Raw genomic sequence first — 19297 nt, forward strand, 5'->3', positions numbered from 1 at the left:
CTTTGAGCCTACTTTTTTTTTTAAGAAGTTGAGGACACATGTCTCTGTGCTAAGGAAAAATATAACTTCTGTTCTTATTGAATCTTCTTAGTAAATATCCCTAGTTTAAAACTGATATTAACTGCTTTAAGCAAAAATTAGCAAACTGTGGCCCTCCACCATCTTTTTGTTTTTGTTTTTGAAACAGGTAATGAACAATAGCTTCCTACATTTTAAAATGTTAAAAGGTATTCTTAGCTTCCTGGCTATATAAAAACAGGTTAGATAGTTTGCCAGCCCTTCAGAAAGGATAATGGAACAATAATCACTGGTAGTTAATCTCAAAAGGAAACACACTGAAATGGGGACTCAAAATGGTAGTTTTAGAGAAAGATATTCTTTCATTTTAGGGTACCCCAAGAACTATATAGGAGAGCTATAGCCAGCCTCACACTATGTGAAACTGACTTTAAGTGGGGAAAAAGACCCCCTAGAGGTTATAAAGGCTACAGAATTATAGAACAGCTTATTTTGGCCTTAAAACCACAAAAAAAGGAACTATTGTTTACATGAGGGTGAAGGTCTGGACTTGCTGATTGGGTAGTTGGGAAAGGGTATTTCCAGCAGGGTTACAGTAATAAGAAAAACAGAACATTGTATCTGGGGTCTTTCAAAAATACAAAAGAGGAGCTGAAGTCAATAGGGAATCAATTTATTCTTATTCTTTAATATTAGCCAATATGGCCTTCTTGTGGTTCCTCACTTATTCCTTACCTGTTTAGAACCACTTTGTTTCTTTTTATGCTTATCTCAAACAAATCATCTGCTAAAGTTACCCCACAAATATTACCCTATATTTTTCATATCCTTATGTAATACAAGAGCCTATGAGGATATGGAGACATGCATGTCAGGTATTGGAAATTCTGTAGGTCAGAACAGAAGCTCTGAGACTGAGATCAAGACATGGAGGAGAAGACAAGGTGGCTGAGAGTGAGATTTGGTTTTGTGGTATAGGAGAGGAGGGAGGGGCAGAGGGGCAATGGTGGGGGAAAGAGAGAAGGGCTGGATGGAAAGATAGAGAAAGGGAAAGAGAGAGGGAGAAAAAAGGGAGAAAGGGAGACAAGGGAGGGAGGGAAGGAAGGAGGAAAAGGGGGAAAGAGACAGAGAGAAAGAGAAAGAAAGGAGGGATAGAAACAAAGGGACAGAAAGACAAAAAGAGAAAGAGAGACAGAGACAGAGAGAGACAAAAAGGCAGACAGAGACAGACCTACACAAGACAAAGAGACAGAGAATGAGAATTTGCACTCGCTCTGAGAATTCAGAGACAGGAGACTAAGGGCTGCAGGTGTGACTTTAGGTATCAGGGCCTCTACTTATTAAAGAGCTCAGATGGGTATGGCTGAAATTTTGTAAAGCTTTCTAAACTATTGTTCTTGGTAGTTGTTCCTTGCTAGCTTTCACTCTCTCCCCGTCCTTTGCCTGCAGGTGGCAGAGATTTACTTTCAAAGTTCTTCATTTCTTTAAGCTATTTTTAGTTTTCGATTTTTTTTTTTAAATGAAACATTGACCAGCCGTAAGTGCTCCGTGATTCACTTCTATTGCCCAGAGAGGGAATGCAGTGGAGAGATTTAGTTAATAACTAGTAGTACAGAGAACCAAACCAGGACAGAGATTTGAAACTTGTTCCAAAATAATAGATTTCTTCCTGTTTATCCCGTTTTGGTAGTTCTGATCTATAATCATGAAGACTCTTATGGTTTTAATTATTAATAATTTTTTGGAAAACTTTCCCAAAGAATAATTTAAACTGGATCTGGATTTTCTTCCCCATAGGCTAAAACTGTGAGCCAGTATATAAGATAGTCTGGTGAGAGGGATGACTCCCACTCTTTCTTTCCTCCCCTCCCCCAGTGTTTTCTCTTCAAGCTAGGAAAGTGACTGAGAAATACTTACCTCAGTATTGGGAAGGGCATCCACTCCTTAAAATCCTAAAGATGGGGAAAGAAGAAAAGAGAAAAGGTTCCTTCCTTCATCTTTAAATTTTCCACCTAGATCTTTCCAGATAACACTTCACTTACATTCCTTACCTATACATCCCTTTGCTGGAGAGAAAGCAGGAACTATTTTATCTACACAACCCATTGCCTGGCACTTATAGATGCATAATAATTACTTATCACATTCATTATTTTCATGTCCCTCCTGACTTCATATTTCATAAGTCCCCTCTCTTAAAACATTAAAATGAAAATTAAACAAACATTTATTAGTAACCTATTGTACAAAGAATTTTGTGCTTGGAGAAGGCAAAGGCCTTGCTCTGAAGTAGTGTAGGACAGAAGCATAAGACATAGATATATTAAAATGATATATCCCTAATGCTTAGCATAATGCACCACTCTCAATACATGCTGCTTACTTTATTAAAAATGTCATTAAAAATGCTAGTTACAACAAAGAGGAACTGAAGATCCCATTTTAACGAAAGTTAAACTATCCATATAAGTACATTTTCAGAGTTCTTCATGAAATGATTCTTAGCATTTCCAGGTAAAATGAAATTATGGTTTTCTAACATATATTTTCTTTTGTATGAAGATTTAATAATTTTTGACACTTTAAAATGATTTACTATATTGAAAATATAGTATTGAAATTTTGAAAAAAATATTGAGAGTAAAATATAGCTGGAGTTTCACTTATTTACATTTAAAGAAAAGGCATTTATTTAACTGATAACCATGAGAAGTTTTTTGGTCACTCCTTCTAAATCTCCATCAGGAATTTTTGTCCCATAATTTTTCTTTTTATGTAGTTATAATAATTGTGCTCTTTTCTACTGATTCTAATTTTTTCCACTCTGTATGATTTTGTATTTTTTCAAATTTGTTAATAGTCTTCAATTGTCATTATTAGTAGAATTATAATATTTTACTATATTGATGGACCCAGATATTTAGCCATTCTTCTGTTGATAGACATTTAAGTTGTTTTAAGCTTTTTTGTAATTATAAATAATATATTTTAAATATTTTCAGAATATATTACCAATAATGAAATTAGGACATGATCATTTTTGTATCTTTTACTTCATTCTTCTAGATTGTTCTTTAAAAAGATTCAACACCTTTGAGATTCCACTAGTATTGAGTATGCCTATTTTTTGTACAATCTTACTTTTAATTTTACCACTTTTAATTATTTTTGGATAGTTTTATGAGTATGATGTTGTACATCAAAGATTTTAAAAGACATTTTCTTTGAATTTCTTTTAAAATTACTTAGATAATATGTTCAAGAGAATATTAGCAACAATCTGTTTCCTTCTTCAAAAATTGTTTACATCTTTTCTTGATTTATGTATTGTTACTTTTGTAAATATGTTAGCTTCAGATACATGTTAGATATTATTTTTATGTCATAAACCATATTTTTCTAATCTGTTAAGTTTCTTTGGATAATAAAAATTTTATTTCTGTAATTTTGTTAATGTAATTAAGAATAGTGTTCTTTTCTCTAATAATTCATTTTATTTGTTAAATCATCATATAATTGACACAAATTCATTATTCTGTTTTCCATTTTTATAGTTCTCTGAATGAGTATGTATATGCTATCAGAGTATACATCTTCCAGCCTTTTTTTTAATGCTTTCTAAAAAAAAAGGAGAAAATATACAATTTCTGCGCTTTGTATAGTGACAGACAAATATTTACCTAAAGTATCTATTTAAAGATATATAGACATAAATGTTTATCTACAGACAAAAATAGATGATAAATAGATAGATAATGGATAAATAGTAGTACAGCTGGCATGGTCAATTTGAAAATTTGTTTTCTTTGACTCGATATATTTTTAACAAGGGTTTTGTTTTTGTTTTTCAATGACAGAATTGTGTAAAAAGAAGGCAGATTTTATTTTATTTTATTTATTTTTAAAATAATTATAACTTTCTATTGACAGTATATATGCATGAGTAATTTTTTACACTCACTTCTGTTCTGATTTTTCCTTTCCCTCCCTCTATCCCCTCCCCTAGATGGCAAGCAGTCTTATACATGTTAAATAGGTTATAGTATATCCTAGATACAATATATGTGTGCAGAACCAAACAGTTCTCTTGTCGCACAGGAAGAATTGGATTCAGAAGGTAAAAATAACCTGAGAATAAAAACACAAATGCAAACAGTTTACACTCATTTCCCAGTGTTCCTTCTCTGGGTGTAGCTGATTCTGTCCATCATTGATCAATTGGAACTGAATTAGATCTTCTCTTTATCGAAGATATCCACTTCCATCAGACTACATCCTCAAACAGTATTTTTGTTGAAGTGTATAATGATCTCCTTAGCATCAGTTCATGTAAGTCTCTTCAAGCCTCTCTGTATTCATCCTGCTGATCATAAGAAGGCAGATTTGAGTGAAAATTTAAAATATCAAATTTAGTTTCTGAAGCACGGAGTCCAAAGACAAAGAGGGAAAGTTTAAGAAATTTAAATATTATGAAAGCAATAAGGAAAATTTGCTTTAAATAAAATTATCTTTTATAGAGCTTATAGTGCTAATAGTATAGTGCTAATAGTATAGTTTCAGGTTAGAAAACATTTAGATTATGATTACATACATGACTGTTTTACCATTTTAACTAATGATCATAACTGTTATCATACAATTGACAGTCAAAATATTTAAATTATGTGTATATATTATAACTCACAATAGAATAAAAAGGTCTAAATAAGAAATCAGCTGTCAGATTCATTAAGTGTGGTCCTTTTTATAGTTCTATTTTGTACTGTTATATTATCAATTACTTGAAAACATCTCCTCAGCTCTCTTCCTTTCCTTCCTCCCTCCCTCCCTCCCTATTTGTACGTGTCTAAATCCTAACTAACTGTGTTTCAAGATCCAGCAAAAAATATCAACTCTTCTAAGTACTCATTCCTGATTATATCAGCTAGAAATATTTCCCCTTCCTCTGAAGTCTTTATAACACTTATTTAATATTCCTATACAATTATTGGTGTTATAATTATTTATACATTTATCTCATTATCCCTTAAGTACTGCAATCTCCAGAATGATAATGACTTCCTCTCCACACTCATCATCTCAAAACTTCTCAGTAAATATTTGTTGAAATTAATTTATTGGTTAAGGTCATTTATTTTGTGGGTGAAACAAAACATAATGCCTTGATGTTAACTTTTCTTGAGAGAAAGTACTAAGAGAGGCCTGGTACTAAAAAAAATAAATAAATAAAATGGAATGTTTAAGAACACTATAGACTTGTGAAATTCAAGTAAATATTTTCTTAATGATAAATGCCATTACTCATTTTAAGGGGAAGAATTTAGTTTCAACAACAACAAAATTATTGTTAAAAATAAAGGAGCAAAGAGGACCCTAATTAGTCAATTTCTTAATTGTCTTTCCATATGCACAAAAGATTAACCAAGGATTAACCAAGGATTAGCAGCAGTCATTTCTCAAGGCAAATGTATTTAGCTGATCACATTGGAATCCACAGAGGCTGGGAAAATACTTTTATTATGTAGTTAACATAGGCATAGCATGAGAAAATATTTCTATAGCTAACTGAAGTAATAGTTATTATTTACTTTTATGTAAATTGAGAAATTAAAATGCAGTAAGATGAGTCTTTAAATAGTTTGCATCATTCTTTATTTAAATAACATAACAAACATAGTCTTACCTTTGAAATTTTGTACAACTATCCTGAGAATGTTTTGAAATCATTTTTAAAAGTCAAAATTATCCTATTCACTCAAACAATATGCTGCCTGGTTATTAAATAACTTTTAAAAACAACTAGTTGTTTGCCTAAAGTTAGCAAACTTTTCAAGCCAATTTAAATGTATTGTTTTAGCTTCATTTGATTTTTATTTAAATGACCATTTATGAATAGCATTGCATAATAATTTCTGTTGGAAGATTCAATTTGATATTACATACCAAATATTCTATTGGACTCTCCTTATATAGGGCGGAACTAATCATGTAAGTTCTGTACTTATTGACAACTTTTTAATCATCAGTTTTGTAATTATAATTCAGTACTGAATAAATGCTTGTTTGAAATGTGGTCTTTTCCTAACGAAATAATTTAGTTCTTAATAATATAATTCTTCATAAATAACGATATTCTTCACAAAATAATTTTACTACTTTAGTAGTTAAATTGACTCCTCTATCCATCCCTGCATCCCATTCAAATAAACATAACTGTGCATCACAGGTATTTTAGAAAACCATATTCAACTCATGAAACCTTTAAGAAAAGAAGCATTTTCTTATATTCAAAATTGTTAAAGTGATAAATCTTTCTAGGTAATAAATAACATAAAAAGAAAGTAAATATGTTATGTCATGTCAGAAATTGAATTCTGGAAGAGGAATATTACACATAGTTATTTTCTAAATAAGAAAAATCTCAAGAAGTCCAAATGTCAATTTAAAAACTATAGTGATAAGATAATTAAATCAGTAATTTGCATAAAAATATAAGTGCTACTTTTAGAGATGAACAGTAGTACTGATAGTATAAGATTAAGGAGAGTTCAAAAATAATGTAAGTTGAAAGAAATTATTTCTTGCTTTTTCTTTGTATTCACAGTTTTTGTTGACTTGATTTTGTAGTTTTAAGAGCAGAACTGGAACAAATATCTAGAACTAAAACAATAGGTAGAAGTGACCAAAGAGATTTCACAACCAAACAAGGAAACTGTTTCTAACAATTAAAAACATTCAGTACTAGAATAAGTCCTCAGAAAAGCAGACAGGCCAGAATATGGTTCTGAACTCTTCTATTAGTGAAGGGGTTTCGTTATTGTATAGGAGCACAGATTAGCTAATTGCTAAGTAAGGTCCTTTCCAGTTGTGATTCCATGATCCTTTGAAAATGGAGTACCTAATGGTCTGAAGAGTTACAGTATCTCTGACCAAACCATAAAGCCTTGTGGGAAAGACTCCTAGTTAGATGTTGGAAAACTACCTAGTTTCTCCTTTTAGTTCCACTGTTCCATTTTCCCCCATTTCTTTGCCCTGCTTGAGGTCAAATCGACTTCATTTCAAATCCGTTCTCACATACTTAACTAGCTGTACAATTGAGTATCTTTTAACCTCACTCGGCCTCAGTATCCTCATTTCTAAATTGGGGGTAATACTAGCACGTGTCTTTAAGCATTATTGTGAGGTTAAAATTAAACAATATTGAGAAAATAGATAATAATGGAAAATAGTTATATAGCTGTTATCAGTGAAGGACGACAATTAAAACAAAGAGACACAACTCTCACAATACTGTACTTAAAAAGCAAGATTGCTATGGTTTATTCACTGTGCTAACTAATTTGAATTTTTAAAAAATGATCTCCAAATAATTTTTTAAACATTTCATTTTTTTGCTAATAGAAAAGCCTTACAATAAAAATTAGTAAACATTTTAAAACAAAAATAATAATACGCTTGTTATTTCCTGAGCATTCTGAATACAGAAATCCTTGTTTAACAGTTTCTTCTATTATTCACCTGTCCTCAACCTCTCATCCTTTTGAGAACTGAATTTCTGTACTCAAATTCAGTAATTCTAATCACTTTACTAGAACCCCAAACATAATTCCTTTATTCCACCATTTGTGATTGCAATTACAAAAGAAACACATTATTAATAGGGACAGGCAATCCTCTTTGATACCAGAGATCAATTAATACTATATAAGTGAAATAGTGTCCATAACTAAGGTATAGACATTGTCACATCAGAGACTTCAGGAATAGAAGAAAACCACCACTAACCATATGGGAATCTTCAAAGATCACACCAATTAAAGAATCATTTCTATAGCCAAAATCTTTCAACCACCAACTTTGACAATGACAATTCCCTGTACAAAATTATGATTCCCAAAGAAAGGCATAGAGAATTGTGTGACACTGAGAATTATTGTAGATTATTGCTGTACAATTTAGTGAATAAAAAGGGAAATGATATGTGATGTGATGAATATGACTTTCTAAAAACCAAAGTAGATTAAATGTCCAAGGAGTGGGGGACTGATATTAGCAGCATTATCTAACCTAAGGTATTTGAATTTTTAGGGTGCTAGATTCAGTAATTTTAAAACAATTTTCTTGGGGAATAATTTCCTTTGAAACGGGAGGGTATAGTAGAAAAGAATACTGGTAATGAGAGCAAGGAGAAATAGCTTCTAGTCCTATCTTTGACATTAAATGGTTGAGTAAATTAGGACCCCTCTCTAGATATCAATTTTTTAAAATATGTAAAATGAGATTGGAGAAGATGGTCTCTAAGGTCTTTTCTAGCTGCAATATTCTATTAGTCAATGAACAAACATTTATAAAGTGCCAGTTTTAATGCCACGGTTGAGAATACAAAAAAAAAAAAAAAAAAAAACCACAAAAAACTAGTCCCTGCCCTCAAGAAGCTTATATTATATTCTTTTTATTTGGGGGAGAGACAAGGAGGTGAATTGCCTTTGCATTTTCATGTGTATAGGAAACTTCCCATGAGGAATGTGCTCTATTATCCATGAAGACCAGCATTCATTTCACAAATTATAATCCAACAGAGTTGTTTGGATTGCTGAGAACGTGTGTGATTTATTTTCAGTCACACAAACATAATGTGCTAGGAATGGGACTTGACTTCCTAACTCCGAGGAAAGCTTTGTATCTATTATAATATGCCACCTCTTAGGAGCTTACAGGAGAAAGACAGCATGAATATACATAGGTACATACAAGGAACTTTCAGAATTGAGAAAAAGTGGCTTCAGATGGGAAAGCACTAGAGCTGGTTGAACAGGGAAATGTCATTTGATCTGAATTGTGAGGGAAACCAAAGATTTTTAAGAGAGAGAAGTGAAAAAGGAGAACATGAGGCATGGAGGATAACTGATTGCAAAAGCACAAAGGGAGACATCCTTTTATCATCCAGGAATATGGGCCTACATGGCAATTCTTCACAGAGCTTGTTTTACATAGCTATTCTTCATGGTGTGTGTTTATGAAAGAAGTAGTATATAGTTACAAGTTTTGTTGCTTGACTCTGAGAAGTCTATTCATGTTCATAAAAAATAGGATTAACAATTAAAATGATTATTGGTAGCCTCGGTTGCTATTAGATGAGCTAATAAGAAGGTAGTGAGTACAGCTAGTTGGTACAATGAATAGAGCATAAGTCCTGAAGTCAGAGGGATATGAGTTCAAATTCAGCCTGAAATACTTAACTTGTGTGATCCTTGGCAAGTCACTTAACTCCAATTGTCGCATAAAAAAAAAGAAAAAAAAGAAAAAAAAAAAAGAAAAGAAAAAAGATTAGTTCTGTTCAGGGATTCCAAGATTAACATCTGGTTGGGCATAAAATACAATTCATTGTACAGGTGCCCCAAAAGTCTTTATACAATTTTAAAATATTAAACCTTAATAAAGTGTTAAAGGCTTATTTGAATAATAGTTTCTTAGTAAGTTATTAAAGCTTAAAAATGCACAAAGAATTTTGGCATATGCTGTATTATTATTTTGATAAATCTTTGAAATTGAACCTGGTTTGTGTTTGCCCAGATATGGATGATAAACAATAGTAAGGTTGGCTTTTTTTCTATCAAGTGCTCATTTTAAGAAGAAAAAAGATAGCTCTGTGCCAGGTACTGTGCTAAATGCCAGAGATACCAAAAAAAAAAAAAAAAAAAAAAAAAGGAAAGACAGTCCCTGTCCTCAGTGGGCTCACAATTTACATTATTATAAACAGTACATGTATTATTTTCCTGATTCTTCTGACTTCATTCTGTATCCATTCATACAAGTCTTCCCAAATTATTCTGATTTTTTTCTTTAGTCATCATTTCTTATGGTGTTATAAAATTCTATTATAAATTCATATATCACATTTTGTTCACTCTTTCACCAAATAATGGGCCAGTCAAATTGTTTTCAGTTTTTTACTAAAACAGAAAGTGTTGTTATAATTATTTTGGACACTGAGAATTCAAAGACCTTTCCATCTGTCTTTGACCTCACTGGAGTATATTTCTAGCAGTGGAATCATTGACTCAGAAGCGATCCATTAGTTTCATCTGTTGTGATGATTCTGTGTTGACATTATAATTGAATAGTTAAACTCATAGTTCAGGAAACCTCTCTGTAATATTTCCTCTAAATGTATAACTAGACACTTTATAACAATCTTATTTGATTTGGAACACTCCTTCCTCAATTTCCTGTCATATGTTATTTTTAATTTTTCAATTAAAATCAATTTATTTCTAAGAATTTTATATTTGTTAGGGTGACTAAAAACGTCCTGGGCTCTTAAATTTAAGTTTGGACTTACTGGAACACACATAGCTTTGGATCCTAAAGCTGAAAAAATAGGCAAGATGAAATCTTAATATTAAACACATTTTATATTTTTAACTAGTTCTGTGTAAAATAAACAGTTGAATCATATCAGTCATTCCAGAAGAATGATAGTAACTAGCGTTGATACCAGATAGAATCTTCCTTCTTTCCTTTCATTATTATCTCTTCCACTAGGATTACATTATTAACTAATCAACACTATACCTTAGCTGTGCATTAGCTTAATACCTGTATCACTTGCCTATGTCTATATTGAAGAGATTCTTCAAACTAAAAAGGAAAGACTGACAGGAGTCACAACTATGCTAAAGGCAGACCTGCTATAGAAAGTTTTCCATGTGGCCTCTTTCTGGGAGGAGAGGGGAAATAACATACATTACCTGACTAAATGAAGTGGAAAAGTGCACTCCTCTCCTCCAACCTCCTATGTCCAGTAGTCTAGCCTATGGTGAATTATGGAGAGAAGTGCTCTAAAGACAACTGATTAGTATCTCTTAAAAACAGAGAGCCATGTACCTTTAAAGATATTCTGTTGATTTCAGAACTCAGTGCATATTGATTTCATGAGTGGAATTTTCATCTGCTTTTCATAATAATAATAATAATGATGATGATAATAGTGATTATTCACTTAAAAAAGTAATTTTTTTCAAAGCAACCTACACATAGTTAACTTAGTGGATCAGACCTTGTGATTAGAATCTAGTATAGGTGCTAATCAGAAAGACAGCATCATTGGGAAGAGAAGATAATCCACCTCCTTTTCCCCAATTTTAAACTATTTTCCCTTCTATTTTCCTTAGGCCAGTTGAGTAGATTCATTTATTTACTTGAGACCTTGGTATTCTCACAATCTCTATCCTGATCTAACTTGTAAGACTAAATCTTCTTCTGTCCCTCCTAAACATGGCCTCGACTTGACAATTTGACTCTGATTTCTTATGTTGCCTGTTGGAATCATAGATTATCACATCTATAAGTGATCTCAGGTAATCAATCTACTCTTGTTTTGTTTTTATGTCAACAAGGCTCGCTCAGCTGGTTAAATAGGCAAGCAGAAAGTTGCCAGCACCATGCCTCCATGTGTGGAAGATCAGTTGCAGTAAATGGAAAAATTGTGAATGCTGTGGCTAAGTTCTCTTACCATGGAAATATAATTTCCGGAAATGTCCACATTGATAATGAGATTGACACATGCATTATCAGAGTAGTTCAGTTTGGGAGGCTCTGAAGGAAAGTGTAGGGAGGAGAGTTATTAGACTGCTTACACAAGGGGACTATGCATTGACCACACCCCTGTTGCATGTACAAAATAATATTGCTAATCACTGGAGTTAGAATCTAGGAATTCCTAATCTCAGTCAAATCAGTCAAAAGCTTTTCTATCTTGCCCTCACTGTAAATTTTCTGTCAGCCCCCTCTCCCAATCTGATGTTTCTGATTCCAATTTGGTAACTCCACTATGATTCACACCACTTGGATAAGCTAGGAATCAGCAATGCAATTATTTTACATTATAATTATTACAATTCTTCTAGTAAAATGGAAGATTACCAGATCTTACCATTTGTCTTATCACCTGTGTTGTTACATCTTCCAATTGTTCCAGTACAGCCATCTGACCTGCTTTCATACCTAAGAACATTTAGGTGTTCTAATCTGTCCTGCAGCTAAACTTTTCTTTGCCTCTTATCTTTTTCAAATAGACTAAGAGGAAGAACAAACCCTAGGGCTTGACAAAAGGTTAGCATTTGAAAACCCATTCATTCATTCTGTATTGTTCACAATTTTTGTCTAGCCTCATTACCTGAACAAATATTTCAAATAACTATTTTCTTGACAGTTTAGCTTTGCTGTTTGGAATCTGAACTATATGTAATGTGAATCTAATAAACCCTTCTTCCAAAGGGGTAAGAATTTTATTATTCAACTTACCTTTTCTGTAATTACTCCCTTTGCTAGCACCCTTTGTTACTTTCTACTGAGGCTCCTCAGGCCTTTATCCTGTGGATTTTTTTTTTTTGGACTAGGTTAAAAAAAAAAAAGCAACCTTTTAAAATTACTAATTCCTTTTTTTACTTAGCCTTAATGACTGAATGGATGATTGTATTAATCTGAGACTTATTAGAGATCTTAGTTTAAAAAGAACAACAAGGTCTTCTACTACAGTCAAGTCCTGGATCCTGCTCTACATCCAGCCACTGGATACCAATGGTTCTGGAGGAGAAACTGAGACTGAAGACCTTGCACAGCACTCTCTCCCTCAAATCCAACTCACTTGCATGTCATAGCATCATTTCCTTTATGTCATGGTCCTCTTTAAGAGGGAAGGAAAACAAGAACAACAAAAACAAGCTGTAGAAATCTTTTAAAATCTAAAGAGTTAGTGAATATAAGAGCTCTCCGCCAGATAGTCTGCTCTGAACCTATCTTTCTATTTTTATTTCCATAATGAAAAGAAGTCTACAGATTAATTTATACTATGTTATAAATGGCCAATAAAGATTGGCTTTTTCTATTATCCTTTATTAGGTATATTTGCATTTCAGCAGGAGACACTGACTTGACTCAAAGTAATTAAATAGCCCTAATGAACCTGGGAAACTTATTTTTAGGCATTGAAGAATGTTCCCACTAGTGCTCAAGTTATACTAGGTTGGTTGCTACTTATATAAAAGTCTTGCAATGGCTGTACACCCTCAGAAAGATCAGAGCAAAGGACTAAATCTGTTATATATAATGACAGTTTCTCTACCAGTGATCTGCCTCTTTTGTCCAATCATGTCCAAGAGCCTGTGAGCCTGAACTGCAGTGTTTTTCGACCCCCTCTTGATTTTGAAGAATGTCTTTATAAAAATGATCTACTATACTACATCCATAATTGATTTCGATGGTTTGTCTGTTTCAATTTGGTACTGTTTTTATTTAAACTTACTCATACAAGCAAAATGTTACACTGATGAAAATAGTTCTGTGCCTTTGCCTTCTTATGCACATATTTCTTCCACATGGCATTAAGCTGGGATATTTTTATAGGCAGTCAAATGAAGACTTCAATTTCTATTTCCCCATGTTAAAATTCTGCAAGTTGCCAATGACATGATTTTTAAAATGAATTTACAATTATAATTGAAGTGAAAATAACCTATAAAATTGTTAGCTCTGGGCTTTACTATACAATTAAAAAGCAAAGTGAATTCCAAATAATTCATAGTAATTAACTTATTATTTCTGTAATTGTTATTATCATTCCTCCATAGAAATCCTATTTTTCACCATGGTGTAGATAAGCCCAGAGTAGGTTCTCAAGGTAGAATGCAGATTCTGGAAAGTTTAACCAATTAAGAAAGAATTCGAAGTTGTGTTCAGTGATTATATCCTTGTTATTAGAAGACCATTTCTAGCTAATGTCAAAGAAGCTCATCAATAAAAGGTTAGCCTTGAGAGGATTTTTTTTTCTTTTTTAGTAATAGCAACTCATTAAATTGGTCTTCTGAGAAATGGAAAAGTTATGACTGGCATCAGTGAAAGCAATGTCTACATAAATAAAATCATGGATACAAGAGACACTGAAGTTACTTTCATTGTAATCATCATCCTTTTTATCATTATTATTATTAATACATTATACTTCTATACCTATTTTATAATCTTATTTATCTCAGTTTTGCTTTAGCCTTCTTCTTGCCTCTTTATCCCTTAACTCCATTTAAAGTGATTCTGATATAAATAAATTCTGTTTTTACCTATAGCTTTGCCTAGTATACCTGGAATCCAAGTTCTTAGAACTCATGAGCATGCCATAGCTAGATTCTATAAAGTTCTAGAACCTTTCTAGTACAGTGTAATGTATTCAATAAGTGCTAAGTGAGTATATTCTTTTGACTTAGTGCATTTTAATCTTATTTTGATCTCCTTTCACTCCCACCTTCCCAATTCAGAAGTTTTATCTAAAGACTTTTAAAAATGGAGATGGAAATTTTAAAGCATTTATGATTCCCAGTTGCTTTTAGGATCAAACAGATATTCTTGTTTGACTTTTAAAATCTCCCATAATCAGTTATCTTCCTGTTTTTCCAATATTCTTACTTCTTATGCCCTTCCAGATATTCTTTAGTTCAGGAATACTGCCCTTCTTGAACACGTACTTCATATCCTTAGTGGGCATTTTCACTGGCTATTGTCCATATCTAGTCTCTACTGAATCTTTAATGCTTCTATTGGTATCCATGAAATTCTAATCAGACAAATTTAAAAGCATACTATGCCCCGGGGCAGTTATTTTACTGATGATTATGACACTAAGTTGCTAACAACATTAATATACTCCACTAGATCTGTGAACTCATTTATTTGAATCTTCTGTTCAGTGATGGAAATCATAACCATTTGTGTCTATCCCTCCCATCACAATTGTGCAGCTCTTCTCTATATCTTTCTAACCCTACACAAGAATTTTCCCTAATATGCTGGGAACTTTCCTTATTTTCTCTTGAAATTAGAAGATTATTAATAGAGCACAAGAGCTGTCTGCCAAGTTGTTATTGCCATGCAATAATTAGTCATATCAATCTAAGGTTTATAACTTATAATATATGTGAGGTAGATGGTATAAGTAACAATAATTTTTTTTAACAAAACAGCATTTAAAATATTTTTATCATTACCCTATAGAGGAAAAACTGAGGTGTAGAGAGGTCAAGTGATTTACTTATCCTGAGTCAAAAATACAGTGAAAACAAAGAGTAGACTATTACAACGGCTTTTTAATGACTTCCCTACCTCAGTTCCTCCCCATTCCCATGCATCCTCCATTCAGCTGCCAAAGTAGAATAATATACAATTTAGACCAGGTCACCTCCCTAATGAATCAATTCCAATGACTCCCTCTAACCTCTAGAATCAAATCAAAGTTCTGTGCTATTTAATGACTTTCACAACCTAGCTCTTTCCTCCTTCCTGGTTTCTTACACTTTGATCTCTTACAGGAACTCCACAATTCAGTCACATTTGCTGTTGCTCACATATAACACTCCATCCCCCCAAAACATGCCTTTATACTGCATTTCTCTTATGTCTGGAATATTCTCTGTCTTTACTTCTATCTCCTGGTTTCCTTGGAGATCTTTAAAACTTGACTCAAACACTGCCTTCCGTAGGAGGATATTCCTGATCACCTATCTTCTCCTTCCTATTTCTCCCACTCTCTCCCCGTCTTCCCTCTGAGATTACCTTCTATTTTGCATCTTATATATCTATCTTACATATTTGCATCTATATTATATCTTATATATACAAACTTTTATGCATGTCATTTCCTCCATTAGATTTTGAACTCCTTAAGAGCAGATGCCATGTTTTTTTGCCTTTCTTTGTATCTCTCTCTAGTGCTTATCATATGACAAGAATTTAATAAATATGACAAGAATAAATATGTGCCGACTGACTGAACCTCCCTGAGTTCAAGGTCTTATTTTTCAGTGCTTGTGATTATTTAATTCTATTCTTTTGTTTCTCTCATCTTATCCCTAAGCTTATTGGGGATTGGAAGTTAATAAATGCATTTATGGACATTGTCAGCAGAATCCTTTTCCTATGGCATAAGGATGATCATTTCCCCTCCTCTCTCATTTCATTTAATCTAATGTTATGTATATGGCACTAAGGAATATAGAAAGAAAACTAAGAGATGGTCCCTGCCCTCAAGTAGTTTGTAGTAAAAAAAAAAAAAAAAAAAAAATTCCAGAACAGTTTAATGTGTTTCTTGAGTACATAAAGCTATTCACCATCCTCATATCTATTTATAAACTATATATAGTCATTTATGCATGACTATAGACTCTGTTCTCTATACAACAGAAACACACAGGGTCTTTGGTACATATTTTCATTCATATTCTTTCATCAAAAGCTACTTCTTATTGAAGCTTCTCACCCTGGTTTTATGAAATTGCTAATAAAATCCATCTGTGCAGTGGCTTCATAGACCTTGACTGCTCATATTCATACAGGATTCTGAAAGTAGAAATGAATACCTTTGTTTAAAATCTTGATAATTGGTGGTTTCTTCAGATACCTGGAATTACCTTGGCTCACATATTCTGTGTATATGTATATGATATGCAAATATGTAATGCAAAATGATGATCACAATTTTATTGATAGTTAAATTTAATAACTTTCTTTTATAGAGTAAGCAGGGACACTTTAAATTTTTGTGATCTTTAGTATCATTGGTCCAACAGAAGCAGATCATAATCCCCACCTCCTCCCCGACTCAGTAGATAATCTTTATTAGTTGCTGTGACTAAAACAGTTTTTTATCTGGTAGCTAACATACTAGTAAAGGAAGATCCTTCTAATCCTAGTCTTACAAGTATAGTATCTTTTATTTGGTTAATACTTGATAAGCACTGTGTGGGATACTGAGAACAGAAAAACAACTCCTGCCCTCCAGGAGCTTCCATTGTATGGTGAGGGGTGGAGGGGGGTGAATAGGTAGTATATACATATCTGGATAAATATAAATTAAAAGCAGAATAAAAATAATGTAGCAAGGATGGAGGATACTAGTTTTGGAGTATCAAGTAAAGCTTCTTTTAGAAGATGATATTTGAGCTAAATCTTGATGGAAATGAGGCAGAAATGAATGCATTCTAGGCATGGCAGATGGTTAGTACAAAATCCTGGAGCTGAGTTGGAGTGCCACATGGAGGAACAGAGAGAAAGAAAGCTGAGATAGACTGAAAAGGAAGAGGAAAGCAACATACAATGAGGCTGGACAAATAGATTGAGGCCACTTTATAAAGGGCTCTAAAATCTAAATAGCAAACTTTATTTTACATGGAAGAGGGAGCCAATAGAGTTTTTTTGAGTAGGGCAGTGAAACCATCAGACCTGTGCTTTAGGAAAACCACTACTGGCAGCTGAGTCTAGGATGGAATGGATCGGAGTAGAAACTTGTGGTAAGAAAAGCAATTGGGAAGATAGTTCAGGTGAGAGGTTATTAGGACATGAACTGAGGTGGAAGCTGTCTGACCTGAAAGAAATTGGATGCAAGAAATGTTATGGAAGTAGATGTGGCAAGTCTTAGCCAAGTAACTGGATATGAAGTATGAGGAAGAATGAAGAATTAATAATGCTGCGGTTATAGACCTCAGAGAAAGTAAGAATAGTGGAATCCACAACAGAAATAATTAAATTCAGCAATGGGTGGATCTATTTGTGTATAATTGTAAGGCACCTTAGAGATCTAATTCAGAACTTTCATTTTAGACATGAAGAAACCACAACCCAAAAAGCTTAAGTGACTAGTCTAAGTTGTAAATGATAGAGATGGGATTAAAATCCATTCAAATTTTGGTACCCTGACTTCAGATGTATTCTGGTTCTGGCAATAAATCTACCTAAGGAGAAGCTCATTACCAGTAGTAGGTGGGCCATGAAATAATGGATTCTCTGACCATAATAACTTATAAAACAGAGAAAAATTGAAAATGTTCTGTCCTATGTGGCCTTCTGTTCATATGTCAAAGGTCAAAATGGAGAGAAAAATCAGTTTTGAGAGCGTCTATAAATACTAATTTAACTGCTCTTTCTATAAATGTAAGAACAAATGAATTAATATGCATAAATACTTTGTTTTTAAATACTATATAAATGCTAGTTATTATTATTGTTGTTGTTATCTTTACTCAATGATCAGTGAGCCGACATAATATTAGAAAAAACTGAACCATATTAATATTAACATTCTTCCTGTAAGTGAAACTGAAAAATATCAGGAAGTTGTAGCTAAATGGAAGGATGACTCATAGGTCCTCCTTGGAGAAAACAAAGAAATTGAAGGAATTGTCTTCATTTGCACAAAAAGAAACCTCATTCCATAGGATACTTTATCATTTCATCTTTCAGGGCTTAGGATAACTATGAGTAAAAAGACCCTGATCAAAGTAACTGCAGATTATATATTGACATCTGTAGCAGAGAATACAAACAAAGAAAAATTCTGTAAAAAGTTGAATAAGATTTAAACAAAGTCAACATATACCTTAATACTTGGGAGACTTCATTGCAAAGATGGACAAAGGGAAAGATGGTTATAAAATATGTCAGGATTAATAAATGAAACAGGCCAAAGGCTTATTAGACTGTCACTCAGAAGCTTCATACCTATATATTATATTGTCTTCAAGGAGAGAGGCAGATGGTTAAGGATATGATGAATATTGAGTATCAAAAAAAATGAAACTGACTACATCTTTACAGACAAAGAAATAACTAGTTATTTATGTAGGGCTTGTTTATTTTTAAAAATTAAAATTTGTATCTTGTTTTCACACCACTTAAATTTCTCCTTGTATTCCTCCCTTTCTCTGTTCCCTGAGAGCTATCCCATATAACAAAGAATTATTTAAACAAAAAAATTTAAAAATCAGTAAAACTAATCAGTGTATCCAAAAAATTGACATTATAGACAGAGTCCTATGCCTTTGGACTACTTTACAAAAGAGTTCAGGGAAGTGTCTTCTCATATCTTTTCTTTGGGGACAGTCAGTCATGTTCTTTGAAATTCTGCATTATTCATTATAGATTATCTATATTGCATTCATTTCTAAATCAGAAATTTTTGTCATTCAGATAATTAACTTGTTAGAAGGAATATCTGAGAATATCTGAGGGCCATTAAGTCAGGGAGGTGATGTCATGATATGAAAGAGAATTGGATTTAAGGGAAGAAAGAGAATCGTATTTAAGCCACCAGTCTCACTTTCTCCTGTGGAGTCCATCTGAGTCCAATGGCAAGATATAAATCAGGATGACTTGAGATGCCCCTGGACGCATTGGGAGACTTTGGCCTTTTAAAGCTCAAGTCTTTAATAGGTCTCAGTTTGATTGAAGCCATGCC

The sequence above is a fragment of the Antechinus flavipes genome, chromosome 3 (genome assembly GCF_016432865.1).
Source record: "Antechinus flavipes isolate AdamAnt ecotype Samford, QLD, Australia chromosome 3, AdamAnt_v2, whole genome shotgun sequence".
Lineage (NCBI taxonomy): Eukaryota > Metazoa > Chordata > Mammalia > Dasyuromorphia > Dasyuridae > Antechinus > Antechinus flavipes.